Source organism: Mus caroli, chromosome 11 (assembly GCF_900094665.2).
Source record: "Mus caroli chromosome 11, CAROLI_EIJ_v1.1, whole genome shotgun sequence".
Classification (NCBI taxonomy): Eukaryota; Metazoa; Chordata; class Mammalia; order Rodentia; family Muridae; genus Mus; species Mus caroli.
In genome coordinates this window covers 64,099,040-64,104,283 of record NC_034580.1, presented here as the reverse complement: position 1 = coordinate 64,104,283, position 5,244 = coordinate 64,099,040, and the positions used below count along the sequence as shown (strand labels likewise).

General features: G+C 47.1%; 1 long non-coding RNA gene across 1 annotated transcript; it reads right to left on the bottom strand.

Annotated features, from left to right (window-relative positions):
* Positions 1 to 140: 140 nt before the first annotated feature.
* LOC110305980 lies at positions 141 to 4,517 on the bottom strand. The gene is made up of 3 exons (XR_002379215.2): positions 4,007 to 4,517; positions 995 to 1,083; positions 141 to 874 (listed from the first exon to the last, which is right to left on the bottom strand). It is a non-coding gene; the product is annotated as an uncharacterized LOC110305980 (long non-coding RNA).
* Positions 4,518 to 5,244: the final 727 nt, after the last annotated feature.

Below are 5,244 nucleotides of genomic sequence, written 5' to 3'. Positions count from 1 at the left end.
CTGGAACTCACTCTGTAGACCAAGCTGGCCTCAAACTCAGAAATCCACCTGCCTCTGCCTCCCAAGTGCTGGGATTAAAGGCGTGCGCCACCACCGCCCGGCTTTGAGTAATCTTATTATTGGCTTAGGAGTGTCCTCAGTGTTTCACATGCTCCTTAGTCTATACTGGGAGGTCTCTCAACCTCTAGTCTGTGTGGGATAACTGCATATTTGTATGCTCCTTTTTCTCCCCAAACATTCTTCCAATAAAAACAAGAAGTAATCACCAAGAGATTCCAACCTGCCTTACTTTTGGAAGTATAGAAAGAGAGAGCAGATGCCCACACTGACATGGTTAGCAGGGGACAGGCATCAGAGACAGTGAAACAATCACAGACAAAAGGCCCAAGGACAGAAAACAAATGGACAAAAGAAATACAGAGGAACTCGTGAACACAGAAGGAAAGAGACAAGAATGGAGCAGAGAGAGAAATGCGGAACAACGGGCTATCAAGGAAAAAGAGAAACAGCCACGAGAAGCAGGTGGCATTCCCAAGACCAACACACAGGGAGAGGAAGCAGACAGTGATGGAGGGACTGGGTAAGACAGAAGACAAAGTAATGCTCGACACGGACACGGTGCCACACAATTTACCAACACTCAGTAGTTCTGCAGGCAGACGAGATGATGGAGGGATACGGGCCAGGCAGACAGAAGGTCAGCCAATCCAGAGCAGAGGTGGGAACAGAGAGGAAGACAGACATCTAACCAGCAAGTGAGGAGGTTCAGGAACACGGGTCGTTTACGAAGCAAAAATGAAGGACAGTATACATGATATGGAGATGTTTGATCATTATTCTCAAAAGAAGGCCTGTGTACAGTCCGAGTCTGTCTCTAAAATGCACAGAGAAGAGATAGAATAAGGGTTGAGGAGGGGGCAAAATTTTTGGATAAGGAAGAAGGCAAACTTCTTGGACAGACTTAACACCCACAAAAGGATCTAGAGTCACTCACCCTGAAGACCTAGGCATGGTGGGTGCGTGCCTACAGACGTGCACTGGGGAAGCCGAGGAACCCGGGCTACGCAGCTAGACTTTGTCTCCCTACAAAAGGAAAAGACAGAAATTGTAAATATATACGAGAAAAGCAGAGCAGGCGTCTACCTGCTTCCCATGGAGGGACGCACAGCTTGCACGTCACTGCACTTGTGACGTCGACCTGCGTCGGTGTGGCAGTTCACTCCTCCCAGTGTGGCCATGTCTTTCCGTGACACAGGTTTTAGGGAAGAGACCAAGGAGTGTGTGCAGTCATACAGGTCACCTACCAGGTTGACTTAGGGGAGGGTAAGCCCTTCCTGAGCATTTCTGCGGCAGTGAAAGCAAGCAAAGAGCAAGCAGTCAATTAAAAGGATGGTACCCAGCTCTACGAGACCTACAAGGTTGGATCGGAACGGTAAATGGGGAGAGGTAGCAAAGCCTGGAGAAGTTAGGAAGTCCTGATGTGTGACAGGGTATGGGTGGGAGGAGATAAGAACCGCACCCACTGAGAAGGGATGGGAGTGGCTGTGTGCACAGAGTGGTGGGGGTTCAGATGTGTGGACCTCCCTGTAGTGGCATCTAACAAATGGGATGATGATGGCTCTGGGGAAAAGCATTCCTGGCCTGGGAGAGAAGGAGATGTAGGAGACTTTTATTCTTCATTAAAAGTCTTATTTTTAAAAACACTTATTTTATGTGCATGAGTGTTTTGCTGCGTGTATGTCTGTGCACTCTGTGTGTGCCTGATGCGCTGGGTGGTTCAGGGTGTTAACTTCTCTATAACTGGCATTACAGAAAGGTATGTGGGTGCCACCATGTGGGTGCTGGTAATCAAACCCAGAGCAACAAGTGCAGTTGACTGCTGACCCATCTCTTCAGCCCCTTACTTTATTTTTTATGTGTATGGGTATTTTGCCTCAGTGTTATATCATTCATGCAATACCCACAGACACCAGAAGAGGGCGTTGTATCCTTGGAACTGGAGTTACAGATGGTTGTCAGCTACCACATCAGTACTGGGAATCAAACCTGGGTCCTCTGGAAGGACACCAATGCTCCTAATTAGTTAGCTGTGTCACACTAGCTTTAGGTTCCATACTTTGAGAATTTCATAGCATGTTTATGTCTATTCGAAAGTTGGCTGGGGGGAAAAATACCTAAAACAAACGAGAAGAAAGAAAAGCAAGCAGAGATGTGGACAGCCAGAACCTGCTAAGCAGACAGCAAAAAGCCAGGAAAATAAAGACTAGGAAACCAGCAAAAAGACAGAGGCAGGCAGACTGCCTGTGAAGGCAGCAAGGAAGAGAGAGAAGACTAAAAAGGAGGCGGGGTAAGGGGTACAGTACAACTGCAGCTGAGATGTCAAGGCATCAAGGCGTCAAGGCGAGGGACCCGCTGAAGGGCCTGGGGAGAGGAACTAAGCCCATTGGTGTGTTGTCAGCGAGACCCTTGGAAGCCCTAGGAGAAACAGCTGATAAGTAGAGTAAAAAGATACAAACTGAACAGCCGGAGAGCAGCAGACAAGACAGGCAGTGAGAGGACACAGCTAAAAGAAGTCAAAGAAAGCCAAGGAGGTCAGCGGAGACACGCGGAAAGGAAACAAGTACAGATGAGAGGCCAACCATGATGGGAAAGTGTGGCGAGTCCTGGAAGGTGGACAAACCAAGAGGTTCAGGCTTTAAAAGTGACAGAGACAGGCAGGCGGGGAGACAGATGGCTAGGGAGAGAGAGTGGTGGGCAAACAGCCAGAGAAGCAGACAGACAATCGGGGAGAGAAAAAAGCTGCCAGCCAGTGAGGGAGGAGCAGACAGGCAGGCAGGCATCATAACAGAAGCAAGCAGGTAGAGAGGCAGGCAGGAGCGAGGTGAGAAGACACATCAAGAGGTCACAGGAAAAGGGGGGGTAGATGCAGACAGGCTGGGGGCGGTGTAGGGGGAGATGGACAGTGTGGGAGAGGGAGCTGGGCAGATTAACAGGTGCTCTGTTAGAGACAAGGATTACAGGCCTGCACAGGGAGGCGACCGGCCGCCATCAGCCACCTACACCTGCAGACCGTGACACGTGTGGCAGGCAGGCAGAGGTGCCTGCACAGGAGAGGACACAAGAGACTGTTGCCACATGCTGTGCAATGTGGCGCGCGCCACACACACACAAGTGAAGACACTCTTAGTGTCAGCATGATGCACAGTACGCATCTTTGGGCCAGGAAGAGGGGGAGCCAGGCACACTCAAGAAGAGCCATCCGTATTCACAGACGGGAAGGAAGAAAGTAAACAGAGGACAGAGATGTCCTTCACTTAGAAATGATGAGGCCCTTGGGGTCAAAGGTGTCAGAAAAAGTGTCATGGAGGGGTCGAGTGTACTTACAGAGGAGCCCACACATAGAAAGAGGGGGTACCCATTCAGACTGGCAGTGAAATCGAGAGAGGACAGAACCAAATAGTATGGGTGCATAGGCAAGATAATTCCACAGTTAAAAAGAAAGACAGACAGAAACCAATGCTTAACCAACTAAAGTGTAGTGGGGGTGGGGAGGGGATGGACATCAAGAAGAAACATCTTAGCATTGTCAACAATATTCTGGAGATTATTCCTTTGTTGCAAGTCCTTCCCTGGTTGTTGCCCACCTTCCCCTCAGGGTCCCCATGAATGCTGGGAGCCTCAGGGGGCAGTGGAGAAATGGTTTCCCCAGGCCATGGATGGGGAGCAACAAAGACAGATCAAAAGAATGGGAGGAAACTGGAGGGAAGAAAAGAGCCAAGAACAAAAAAGAAGGTGGAGCCCGGCTATCTGCCCTTCTTGCTGGGCTTCTTGGCAAGTTTTATTCCAGTTGAGCCGGCTCTGTCAAATCTCTGTAGGAAAAACTTACTTCTGGCCTCCAGCTCAGCTGCTCATCTGATCCCTGCTACAACTTTAAGATAAACACTGGGATCCAGTCGGAAAGGACGGGTCAGCCGGTTCAGTGAAAAGGCCTGAGTGTTCGCCCTACCTCATTCCTCTCTTCTCAGCTGCCTTCCTCTCCCCGTGCCTCAGTTTCTTCTACTTTATCAGTGTCGAAGGTCATGGAGGAAGAGGCGTTCGATGACACAGGAGAAAAGAATTTCACAATCTTCAGATCCGACCCTCTCCTCTTTCTCCTAAAAATCTGACCTAGTCACCACCAAATTAATTTCTCAAGTCAGACGATTTTACAAGGAAGCCACTGGAGGAGAGGAAGGGAAAGAGTAGAGATAAAATTGACAACAATCACAGAACACTGAGGGCTGGGCAAAGGAGAGAATCAAACATGGACTCCTTGGAAAAAAACTCAATCATCTATTCATATCTCTCCCCCCAAAGTCACTAGGATTTCTGTCACTTTTTTTTTTAAGAAAGGAGAAAAAAAAAAGCCAGTACCGTTTCTCATTTAAAAGCTACGTACACAATTAAATGCATTTTGACTTCAATGAGGTATGTAGAGAGTTATATATAAACATATATTTCATCTTTTTCCTTTTCAATGCCTGAAGGAAAAAAAAAAAACCTTCACATCAAACCACTCCCTTCTGAAGTATTCAGAAAAAAAAAAAAAAAAGCTTTTCTTTAGAGAAGGGAGGTGGGGGGAGGAAGAAGACTAGTAAAGAAAAGAAAAATTCAATCTAGTTGGACTAGTATCTAACTAGTTAACCTTTAACAATTTATGCTGATGTCAGACTGAGCATGAGTACTGATTAATACCCCCCCAAATATTTTTATAAGGGGGGGGAGTTAAGTCACAGCAGCCATTTTTGTTTTATGCAGAAATCCTTCATGCCCCCCAACACACACACACACACACACACACACACACACACACACACACTCTCTCTCTCTCAATACACAAGGAAAATGTATTAATCTGTGCACTAATCAGTTATGAAAAAAGGGAGAAATTTGTGGGTTTCTGAGTAGAAGCTTGGAGACTGGATGTAACAGGGAGAATGGGGGTGTATGAAAAATGAAATATTAAGCCAGCCATTTTGTTTTAAAAGGGGATTTTACCCCCCTCTCTCTTTCTTTATGAGGGGGGTGGCAGTGCTGGAGGGGGGGTTGTTTTAAAAATAATTTCAAGGCGGCCATCTTAGTGCCTCAGCTCTGAGAAATATTTCTGAGCGCCCCCCTCAGAATTTAAATATATTTAAAGCAACCGAGGGGGGTAGAGAGAAGTCGAAAACTTTTATATACATATATATAATTTTTTTTTTTTTT